Below are 12,873 nucleotides of genomic sequence, written 5' to 3'. Positions count from 1 at the left end.
TTAAGACTTTTATAAATATTTTTAACATTGAGATCGTCAATATCAACTTTGTAAGTATGTTAAAGCTCATGCCCATTAGAAAATCAGTATGTAGATTATCTAAGCCAAGATGATCTTCAACCAGATTAAAATAGTAAACTTTAAAACATTTGTGGTAGATGGACTATATGTTATCATTATGAATAATATTAGTTAGCTTAAGTAGCATTGACTTGCAAAAATAGCATTGGCAAGTCAATATATGAAAACACGATTAAGCAATGCACTCACTCCAGGGTTAGTGCTATTATGTTGTCCATCATTCTTATTTGAAAATAATTGAAATGGAGATTCTTAATGGGATAAGAAGTGGTAATAGGAATAGTGGTTGAAACAACATTATAATAATACTCTACGACCAAAACCTTAAAATGACTATTCTGTTTGTTGTGTTAAAACGATAACTATAAACTAATATGTGATAACTATAAACTAATATGTGAGAGAAGATAAACCTTAATCAAAAAACAAAAACAAAATATTATGATTGATCATATAGATTGACTATAACTATATATTAAAAAAAAACATAATTTTTTAATAATTCCACCTTTACTTCGAGGAGTATAAATTCATGATTCCACTTCTCATTGGTGACGTGTCTAGGTAACAATACAATCTAACAATAGCCTTTCATTGAGGTACTTAAGGTTCATTGTATCAGCGTGCAAAAGTTTGAATTGAATGCTTACCCTGAGGTGGTCAAGGTTCATTGTCTAAGCATGCAAGGGTTGATGTGAATGTGTGAAACATCAAACAACGAGGATTTGATCTTTGATTGTGTGAAACATTTTCTAGAATAAGTTGCAGTTGACTTTCATTACAAAGGAAATATGAGTTACAAATTTAAGAGTAAAAAGATCACGAATAAGTTGTAGTTGACTTTCGTTATAAAGGAAATATGAGTTACATATTTAGGAGTGAAAAGATCACGTGCATGTGAACCAGGCTTATCCATAAGTGTGAAGTATCCATGAATGTAAGTATTCAGATAATATCCATAACTGTAAGTGGACGTGGGAGTTCCATGATGCCGCAATGGTGTGGAATATGGAATGATAGTTACTTTGTTCCTGCGTGTCCATTTTGGTGACGGCTTGTCATTTCAATGTCATGGTATAACTATGGCGGTCAATACCTTTGCTATTACATAATATTTAATACTGTGACGAATTGTTTTCGTTGATTCATATGACAGTGTGTGGGATGTACTCCAAAATAAACTCTGATATGTGGGATTTAGTCATTGCAATTCAACCATGTACTCTGATCATGGAAGTAGTTGTTACTTTCACTATCAATCATTTGGGCCTATAGCTCAGTGGTAGAGCATTTGACTGCAGATCAAGAGGTCACCGGTTCGAACCCAGTTGGGCCCTTTTATGTCACCGGTTCGAACCCAGTTGGGCCCTTTTATGTCTTCTTCTTAATAAGATGCCTGATATGGACTGTGGGAGATACTTTCTTACTTTCATCTTCATCATCATAATCATAAGATTTCAGATAATGGTTTGCCTTTTATTCATATTCATAAGATCTAGATAATGGTTTCAAATTACACTTTAATTTCGCACATCAAGAGGTCACCCGTTCGAAGCCTGGTTGGGCCCTATCGATTTTACCTGCGGTATTTCTTATTTATAAGATTATGGATTAATATTAATTAACACTACTCTCCACGTCATAGCAAAGTACTCTCAAGTGATTCAGAGCACAATCACATGATGACGTGGAATGAGGAGACATCGGTGTCACATGCCTCTATAAAGGAGTCTGTAGTAAAGCCATCACAAGTGGCATTAGAGCTAAGTGATAGTGAAGTACTCTTCATCACTATCACATCCATTGAATTTTAATTGACTGCTAACTCGCTTGCGAAGTTGGGATGTTCGACAAGGTAGAGAAACATTGTTCAGGCATATTTGAGGATGCAACATCGGTGAGATATTGTAGTCGATCGAAGTCATGGAGGATACTTTCGAGCCCTTGTGCTCTTAGAGAGCTCATCGAGGGTGTGAGCAATGCCCCAGAGTGGGTACTGCAACATGATCTCTTGCAAAGGAATGTTTTGTTGACAAGGATTCTTTGAAATCACAAATTTGATGGTTGAACTCTGCATAATTGAAGTGCTCCAAGGGTTTTTCATAGTGTTGAATCTATATATGCAGTGAAAAAACTAGTTTAAACAACACAAATCAATATTTCACCACAATTTTTCACTGCCAGAAATTCACCAGAAACTCCAAAAAATTTGCACTTAAAGACAACTCCGAAGGAAAGGATGTACTTTGGCACGAGGATGTACATTACTATTGATCAAGAGTGATGATTGGATTAGCTACCTAATTACTCTTATATGTGGGTGTTGGAAATACTGAGAAGGGGGGGAGGGGTCAGTGAATCAATATTTCTTTTCATTTGTTATTTTTACCAATTAGATCACTTATAATTAGAACACAAAAAAGAAAAATTAGAATAAGTACTTTCATTAGTCAGAAATAACGAGGACTTCAATCATCTTCTTTACAATAAATCCAATACAATAATGTGTAGTGCTGCAACCCTAGATGAAGACACCAATCTTCAATCTTACCAAGCACCAACCTGTACTTTGCCAAGCACCGACTTGGGCTTCACGAGGCTCCGACCTTTAGGGCTCCAAACGTATCTACCCAAGGCTCTAACCTTGTCTCTTTGAGGTTCCAATCTCTAGGGCTTCAACCCTATCTCTGGTACAGGTACCAACTTGGTCTTCTTGAGGACTCCTATCCTCTAGGGCTCCAACCCACAACTTCAATTCGTCAAGAGAAGATCACTAGTTCTTCACGACTCCTAATATCATCTCCAACGAGCCTTGACAATATCTTCACCCTCAACAGTGTCCTCAAACAATCTCTAAGGCTCTTAGCTCATCAATGGCAACTTGGTCTTCTCATGAAGGTGTCACCATTGCTCTTCATGTTATCCAAACACAATCCTTCAAGGTCACCTCATGATGACATCAGCAATGCATCATAGTCTCCAATAATTTTTTCAATAGGCTTCTAGAAATCTTCAAAGTGTATTTAATATGTTGCCCCAAGAACTCTCTAAGAGTTCCAAATACTTCACTACTCCAAGGCTCCTATTACTCCATTGTCTAAAAAAAATTTCACTCCTCCAACACTGCTACACTAGTACAAGCCTCCAAATTCACTACTCTAGGCCTCAACTCTCAAAACTCCATACACCTGAACAATGATCAATAAATCCTTTAGGTCTGCTCCAAATTAGTCTTCAAAGGTTTTAGGTCTACTTCAGCAAAGCTTTAGTAAGGTTGGTTCAGTAGCCCAATTTTTTTCCAAGAAAAAGTTTCAACAAGGCTTCAAGGAATGCTTCAATAGTTCTCCAATGAAAGCTCCAACAAGTCTTCCATCAATGCTTCCCCAAAATGCTCCATGCAATGCTTAGAAGAATTTTTTCAATGACTGCTTCTAGATTCTCTCCAAGACTACTTCAGCGTACCAACTCAATAATTTATCTTCTTAAGGGCACCCATTATCTCTTCCTTGTATTGTTTGCTTAGCCCATAAGTATTTCGATCTTGAGGTCAATATCCATAGTCGTAATAGGCTATAGAAGCATGGCTTTCTATCCTGTCGCTGCACCACTGTACAATAGCTCCAAAATCTCCACAAAATAATCCACAATTTTTGTCACAGGATTGTAATCCGAGTTATATGGTTGTTCACAAGGTACATGATTGTTCTTCTGTCCACAAAGATAGAACAAGAATTTGATTGTTGGACCAATAGATGAGCTCCACAGGTAGACCGACCTTCCGGGTGACTGTCCACTGTAATACAGGTGTGAATGTGAGAGAAGTAGCTACGGGACTGTGGTCCAAACCTCCAGTAAGATATCTGAAGTGCTGTAGGTGTTCAAAAGAGTCTGATCTTGAGGTATCTGAGGTAAGGCCCAAGCTTCACAGGATAACATAGATCCGAGGAGGGTGTAAACAACAGGTTCGAGGTTATGTTCACAAATCTGAGTCAAAATATTAAGTTCTTGTCATAGGTCCAAAGGGTTTTATAGTCCCTTTTCACAGGTCCGAATTTTATGTTGTGTGGTGTTTTTTGATACACTAATCCAAAGGTATGTGCACAAATCCAAGGGCTATAAGTGTTCTTAATCAATCCCAACCACAGAATAAAACCAACCATTGTCTTCTTGGCCTCCTTTAGTTCATGAGATGTGAACTTATCTTACTGTCTTATGCTCTAAGTTGATCTTCACCGATTTTATGATTTGAAATGAATTGTTAGATTTGTATTTATATTGATTTCGTCCTCCAATGAAGAGACATGTCTCTTGGTCATGGAATATGAGCCTACACAAGTTGACTCACCAAAAGAATGATTTTTTTTAACTTTAAAAATTCAATTCCTCCCAATCTAGGAGTTAGAAGACAAATAATAGCTTGTTTGGAAAGAGGAAGACCCAAGTCAAGTTATAGTTGTGAGCCATATGTCCAATGTTATGGAAATTGAAGCACTCCATCTTGTTCATGAATGAGGAATCATTACTTCTTATTGAAAATTTTATTTTAGGGAGTTGATGAGGACCATTATATTTTCCCTTGTGGTATGCCCTACAATCCTTTGCCATGTGCCAAAAATTTGTACAAGAGTAGCAATAACCAAAAAATATACTTTGGTACCTCGGAGATGAAAATTTCCTTGATGTACCTCTGAAGTCTTTTTTCCTTGGGATTATTTGATGATATCCATTTCCTCTTACATGCTTGATACCTTTTGCAAAGTATTTCTTTGATGTACTTCTAAGGTCATTTTTCCCTAAATTCCTTTGGTCAAATTTATTGCCTCTTGCATTCTTGACACCATCTGCATATCTTCTTGGAGTAGGGTTTCTTTGAATTCCATCTTGACTCTTCTCCGTGTCTTTGCAGGAACTGGGGGAATCAATCTTTTTTCCAGGATTCTCCACATCCTTGTTGTTTGAAGTGTTAGGGTTTGCATCATTACTATTTGAGAGTTCACCTGCATAACCAAGACCTGATTTATCAAGAGGAGATCTTTGATGACTTCGGATGTCATCTAGGGTTTAATACCTCTTTAGACTCTTATTCAGTAAGTCAACTTATTTCCTTAGGAGATCAATTTCTTCTTTCATCATCTTGCATTCTTCATCCTTCTTTTCTATAAAATTATCCATTTCTTCCTTCATTCTTGTTGCTTCACATGATTGGACCTTAAGTGAGGAGACATCCGATTTTAATTTGGAGATATCTTCATCATTTTCTTCAAGTTGTCATGTCATGGCATTTCTTTCCTTTTCTGCTTCATCTAATTATCCTTCTAGGAGGGTCAAAACTTCCATCATCCTTTCATCTCCTTCTGCTTGTTTCTTTGCTTCTATTGAGATTTAAGGGAGGAGACCTCTTCCTTGTATTGACCAATTTTCGCTTCATGTTCGTTCAAATCCTTGTGTATTTGTTCAAGATGACTTGACAAGGTGTCTTCATTTTTCTTTTCTTTATCCAATTGTTTTGTCATGGATATGACATCTTCATGATGCCTTTTCTTGTTTTGATGAAATTCCTCCTTTAGTTTGGTGAGCTTCTGATATTTTCCTTGTACTTGAAGCTTGAAAATGTCAACTTCCTTCCTTGTCTTGTCAAGGTCATGATCACCATCTTGTGCTTGTTTCTTGAGCTCCTTATTTTCCTTTTTCAAACTACTAATCTCTTCTAGGGAAGCTACAAGTTTTTCCTTGAGATCATCTTCAATTTCTTCATTTTTTAGGTCCTCCTTGGTCTTGATTTCTTCATTTTTTTTTCATCTTCCTTTATGAGTTCTAGGTTTCCTTCTTGCTTTCCATCATATTCATGTATATAGGTCATGGTCAATACTCCTTTTGAGTGAATCTCTTGAAGTTTGTCCCACATACCTTTTTCCGATGACCATTTTTCCAATTTGGCCTTTATAGGATCTGGTAGCCCACTCAAGATAGCCTTTATCACTGTTGCATTATATTCCTTGGATTCTTCTTCCATCGTGCTTTCAATAATAATTGATTCCCAGACTTCAAAGCCTTTATCCATTAAGAAATCATTGATTCTTTGCTTCCATATATAGAAGTTTCCATTGAACAATGGAGCTTTCCCAATTTTATTATCTTCAATTTTCACGGTTGAGGAAGAGCCATCTTTAGAAGGATTGGAGGCTTCTTTCCTTGGCTTTTCCATTTGTGTTCTAAGGATCTACCTTCAAGTTTTGCACATTTGAGTGAAGATACTGGCTCTGATTACAATTGTTAGAAATACTGGCGGGGGGGATGAATCAATATTTATTTTCAATTATTATATTTACCACTTAGATCATTAATAATTAGAACAAAAAATGAAAAATAAGAATAAATACTTTTATTAGTAAGATATAACGAGGACTTCAATCCTCTTCTTTACAATGAATCCAATACAACAATGTGTAGGGCTCGAACCCTAAATGAAGACACCAATCTTTAATCCTACCAGGCACCAATCTGTACTTTTCCAAGCACTGACTTGGACTTGACGAGGCTTCAACCGCTAGGGCTCCAATCCTATCTTTGCAAGGCTCCAACCTCTAGGGCTCCAACCCTATCTCTAGTACAAGTACCAACTTGGTCTTCTTGAGGACTCCTATCCTCTAGGGCTCCAACCCACAACTTCAATTCATCAAGATAAGATCACTAGTTCTTCACGACTCCCAATATCATCTGCAATGAGCCCTGACAATATCTTCACCTTCAATAGTGCCCTCAAACAATCTCCAAGGCACTTAACACATCAAAGACAACTTGGTCTTCCCATGAAGGTGTAACAATTTCTCTTCATGTTACCCAAACACAATCCTTCAACATCACCTCATGATGACATCATCAGTGCTTCATGGTCTCCAATAATGTCTTCAATAGGCTTCTAGAAATCTTGAAAGTGTCTTTAATATGCTGCCCCAAGAACTCTCCAAGAGTTCCAAATACTTCACTACTCCAAGGCTCCTAATAATCCATTGTCCAAAAAAAACTTCACTTCTCCAAGACTACTACACTAGTACAATCCTCCAAATTCACTGTTCTAGGCTTCAACTCTCAAATCTCCATAGACATGAACAATTATCAATATCTCCTTTAGGTATGCTCCAAAATAATCTTCCAAATGAGTCTTCAAAGGTTTTAGGTCTGCTTAACAAAGCTTTAATAAGGCTGCTTCAGTATCCCAAGTTTTGTCCAAGAAAAGGTTTCAACAAGGCTTCAAGGAATGCTTCAATAGTTCTTCACCAAAGTGCTCCATGCAATGCTTAAGAAGATTTGTATCAATGACTACTTCTAGATTTGCTCCAAGGCTGCTTCAGCGTACAAAATCAACAATTTATCTTCTTAAGGGCACCCATTATCTCTTCCTTGTATTCTTTGCTTAGCCCACAAGGATTTCGGTCCTGATGTCAATATCCATAGTCCCAATAGGTTGTAGCAACATGGCCTTATTTCTTGTAGCTGCACCACCATACAACATCTCCAAAATCTCGAGAGAACAATCCACAATTTTTTTCACAGGATTGTAATCCGAGTTATATGACTATACACAAGGTACCTGGTTGTTCTTTTGTCCACAAAGATAGCACAAGAATCTGATTGCTGGACAAATAGATTAGCTCCACAGGTAGATCGATATTGTGGGTGACTGTGCACTGTGATACAAGTCCGAAGGTGAGAGAAGCAACTATAGGGCTGTGGTTCGAGCCTCCAGTCAGAGATCTGAAGTGTTGTAGGTGTTCAAAAGAGTCCAAGCTTGAGGTATCTGTGGTAAGGTCCAAGATTCACAGGATAACACAGATCTGAGGAGAGTATAAACAATAGGTCCGAGGTATTGTTCACAAATCCGAGCCAAATTATTTAGTTCTTGTCACATGTCCGAATGGTTTTATAGTCCCTTGTCACAAGTCTAAATTATATTTTGTGTGGTGTTGTCTGATACACTGATCCAAAGGCATGTGCACAAATCCAAGGGTTGTAGGTATTCTTAAGAAATCCCAATCACATAATAAACCCAATCATTGTCTTCTCGGCCTCCTTTAGTTCATGAGATGTGAAATTATTTGCCTGTCTTATGCTCTGAGTTGATCTTCATCGATTTTATGATTTGAAATGAAGTATTATATTTGTATTTATATTGATTTCGTCCTCCAATGAAGAGACATGTCTCCTAGTCATGGAATATGAGCCTACACAAGTCGATTCACTAAAAGAATGATTTTCTTAACTTAAAAAAATTAATTTCTCCCAATATAGAAGGAGTTAGAAGACAAGTAATATCTCATTGGAAAGATGTAGAAATGCTATACAAGCCTATGCCAATTTTATCTTTGAATGAAGTCATTTTTCATTCATAATTTTTTTTTTTTGTGAGTTGTCATTAATATTTGACATAGCAACCTTTAGAATTTTATCATTATGTTTTTTTTGGCATTCAAGGTAAAGGCTCGTTCATCATAGACTTAGGACATTAAGCTTATTAGGATTAGGGCTTGTTCGTGACTTTCAACAATCATCATTATTATGAGTCAAGGAATTTAGGCTTTGGGGCTTCTTCATCAAGAACAAGGATATCATATAGTTAGGGTTTCATTAATGAATATGGTTAATGCTTTGGCATACAAGGTAAAGGCTCTTTTACATGGGTTCTTTATTTGTGAGGGCTATGAGATTCTCACATAGGCTATAACATCATATAGCAAGCAATAGTTCTAACAATTGCAACAAGATTTTGGACTAGGGAATTATGATCAATAATCAAGAGCTATCCAGAGCTAGGGTTTCATGGGCAACATCACACATCACAAGAATATTTTCCATCTCCAATATTTCCATATTGACATCAACGAAAACCTTGACCAACTGTGTGAGAGCTTAGTGTACTAAGGCATGATCAAATTCATTTGAGTAAAGTTTGTCGAAGTAGGTCATGGGAGTGGTTGGATTGTTTTCAATATATGAGGTCTTTAGATGGGTATCAACTATGTCACTTTAGTTGATGAATTGAGTATTTTGTTGGTTGGAGTGTTGTTGAGGTTGAAAACAATTTTGAGTGGGGGAGGATGTTAGACCCTCATAGTGATGAGTGCATGTGCCTCATCCATGATTTGAGTTGTACAACACAATAACATCACTATTGGGTGTAAGGAATCCATCACATGTATGTACGACCCTTAGTATTTTTGTGTTTGGTGGGAAATTTGGGGTTTCCTAATTTGGGCTACTTGGGATGACTGGAATGTTGATATGATTAGGTTGGGACAAGTAGGTGGAACGACCCTATTATTAACCAAAATGTGTGCCAAGGACATTCATGTGACTACTTTTCAAGTACAGTTGAGTCTCGAGTAGTTTGAGGAATATTTGAGGGGTGAAACGAAGTGAACAATTTAGGGTGTAAAGTCCAAGTACCTCACTTGATGAGTATCCAAGTGACTTGATAGGTGAACCAAACCAAGTAGACATGGATATGGGGTCCAGTTGGTGACCTGACTGCATTGTAGGGTGAGGTTTTATCGTTTTTTGAAGTTTGGGTGTGACTTGAATGGGGTTCCCACTTGTTCTATACTTGATGTATGATATGGACATTGTTGTATAAACATTTGAATGGGTTGTTACGCCATGGGCTGCCTTTGGACATATTATCATCACAAAATGTGTATGTTTCATAGTGTTTTCATTCTTATGATATTTATGTGTTGATAATAAGACTATGATTGTGATGATGAGATGTGATTTACATTGTACTTGTAATGAGCATGTGTGACTTGTGTCTTGAATTAAGTGCAAAGAAGTTTTCATTGCTAGAATTAATTAAAACATTTAACCAAGTGAGCCATAGTCCCAGTGAAGTGAAGCTGATTAGTTCTCACCATTGGTTGGAAACACACTAGTTTTGCATGCCTAAAGAGCATCTGATGCATTTTCCTAGACGAGGCCTCTAGTAGGGCCATGATAATTACATTATGAGAGGGATCAAGTTCCTCAAAGTGCAAAACTCATGGGATTTGATCCCCTTCAGAGCCTAATATATATGGAGTTAAGATGGATTTATGATTGGTTCCAATTCTGGGAGGTAATGTGACATTTTAGATGAGGGTGAATGCATGAAGATGGGTTACACTTTTGGGCCAATTGTGGTGATGAAATTTCAAATTTTACTCTTTTATCAAATTGAAACCCTCAAAATTGATATAAGCATTATGAATTTTGATTTGGAGTAAAAAGACAATATTTGTAGAATTATATTGTTGTCCTAATGATAATTTTTTAAAAAACTTTTAGTGTCATATAATATGTCCAATTTTCGTTAAATGAAATGCCTGTCCTTGCAAATTTTCACAAATCTTAAGAGGTATGCATGTGCTCATGTAGCATAACTTAGTCTAATATATATATATATATATATATAAGCATTATCTATAGGGAGAAAACTAAGTTCTCATATTACAAATTTATTTTTTACGCAAAATTATATTTTTTATTATTTTTCGAAGTTGGCAAAGTAATATTTCAATTTCATTTTGGAGACACATGTGTTCACGTAAGATTTTTTTTCTACTATTTAAATAAATTTAAAAACCAAGAGTTCCCTTTTGAAAAGGACTGATAAACGAAGAGATTTGTATTTTTTAAATCTTTTCCCGTTTTGTATATTTCATGTTATTGATTTTTTATTTAACCCCTTTGAAACTGTCCAAAAAAGTTTCAAGCATTATGTTTGAAAGAAATTAGATGAAAAAAATCATATGAATTTGAAAATGTCATCAACACTATTAATTTCCATATCATTTACATTATTATCAACTACTTCACATTGGTCCCTCTTATCCTCATTTGAAAATCTTCTCTTTTTGGGGACAATTTGGAAATGTGTCCAACTTCCTTTTTGAATCTATGGTGATAATTTGCATCGTCATGAGGAAGAATAGTGATATATCTTAACCATTATATTTGAACCTATCCTTTTGTTTTTCCTTAAAAAAATTGTTAATATATTTATAATGGAATTAAAAATAATATTTAAATATGTAAAAAAATGAAAAGAAAAAGCATTAACAAAATTAAAAGATAAAATATAGTTAAGATGTATGATTAAATATTTTTATTTTCATCTTTCTATGAGATCATGGTTTTTTTTTTAAATATATTAAAGGAAAATAGAAAATGTACATATTTTAATTGAAAAGTTGTGGAAATGGATAAGAGTACATCTCTCAAAATTAAGATTTAAAAAAAAAATGTTTGTTAAAATAATTTTATAAGAAAATAAGATGTATGAAACACACATTTATGAAATCCCCCAAAGATAGCTTAGCTATTAGGCGGACACGTAGAAAAATGAAACACTTTATTTAGGTAATATTTTAGTAGGTATAGCCATAAATTATCTCAAAGGATAAGGATTTCATTAACCTGTTCCTTTTGTTACTAAAAAGGCAAAAGCTTCACAGTTATTTACAGCCATTACAGATCTAATAGGCTCATTTTGTCTCGTTTATTTTGACAGATACTTGTGCATTTGAGTGTGCTGGTGTTTGACAATAATCAATTGAAATTCTGCGAAGAATGATAGATTGTTTTGAATTATGTATTGTTTAAGTGCATCTTTTGGCGAGGAAGATTTTTGCCGTGATTTAACTCGACTGAAAATACTTGTGATGTGTATCGATATCTCATGTACTTTTTAACGAGATAAGAATGGATTTTTCGGGTGTTGTGGCATATTTTACTTTATTATGGTATTGAGGGTTTTTACTTTGATATAGAGTATGGATTTGATTGTTAATAGGCTGAAGTCAGGAATGAAATCTGAATGACGATTTGCATGTGAAGCCATGTACAGATGTACAAATGAGGCTCTTGTCATAGTTACACTGACAGTTTTTTTCCTTGGCATGTCTAAAGTGACTAATTGTTACAATAATTACAACGAGTGCATGGATCAACGGTGGGGCAGTCGCCTGCTTCGCACCCCACCAGAGATCGAGTCCCCATTTGTATCGCTGCGCTGCAGCATATCATAGATCAACAGTGGGGTTACTCTACCAGAGATCCCAGAGATTGAGTCCCCATTTGTATTGCTGCGCTGCAACATATTAAGTTTCAATGAAGTTGTAATGTGATTGTAACTTGATTTGATGGATGTCACCCTGTCTGACATGTATAATGTACTAAAAAAGGGCCCGATAATGCTTCTTCTGGGAACTAGCCCTTCCCATTTTAAAAAAAAGTGACTAATTGTTACAATAATTACATGGCGGTGGAAGTTATTACAATATTTTTTGGGTAAATAAAATGTTTCTTTTATTTATTTATATGAAGTTGTAATGTGATTGTAACGTGATTTGATGGATGTCACCATGTCTGACATGTATAATGTACTCAAAAGAGGGCCCCATAATGCTTCTTTGGGGAACTAGCCCCTCCCATTTTAAAAAAAAGTGACTAATTGTTACAATAATTACATGGCGGTGGAAGTTATTACAATATTTTTTGGGTAAATAAAATGTTTCTTTTATTTATTTATTTGGTAGTGAGATATCTCTATGTTTAATATGTTTAATTTTAATTTTATTTTTTATTCTACTTTATTTTTTAAAAATTTATTTCATTTTCTTTTGATGTAATTTGACTGAGTAAAAATGTTTACATAACTTAACAATTTAATAGGATATGACATTACAATGTATCTTCCATACTGGACTCGAGAGTGTCTCTCGACACAATAATCTCCAATGATAAATAACCTTGAAAAGA

At 35.4% G+C, this 12,873-nt stretch overlaps 1 non-coding gene across 1 annotated transcript; it reads left to right on the top strand.

Annotated features, from left to right (window-relative positions):
• The first annotated feature begins 1,346 nt into the window (after positions 1-1,346).
• TRNAC-GCA (transfer RNA cysteine (anticodon GCA)) lies at positions 1,347-1,418 on the top strand. Its single transcript has one exon. It is a non-coding gene; the product is annotated as a tRNA-Cys (tRNA).
• The last annotated feature ends 11,455 nt before the right edge of the window (positions 1,419-12,873 follow it).

The sequence above is a fragment of the Pinus tabuliformis genome, chromosome 6 (assembly GCF_031772625.1).
Source record: "Pinus tabuliformis cultivar Carrire ecotype Pingquan chromosome 6, CPIR1, whole genome shotgun sequence".
Taxonomy (NCBI): domain Eukaryota; kingdom Viridiplantae; phylum Streptophyta; class Pinopsida; order Pinales; family Pinaceae; genus Pinus; species Pinus tabuliformis.
The sequence above is the reverse complement of the archived record's forward strand: the minus strand, read 5'-3'. Positions and strand labels throughout refer to the sequence as shown.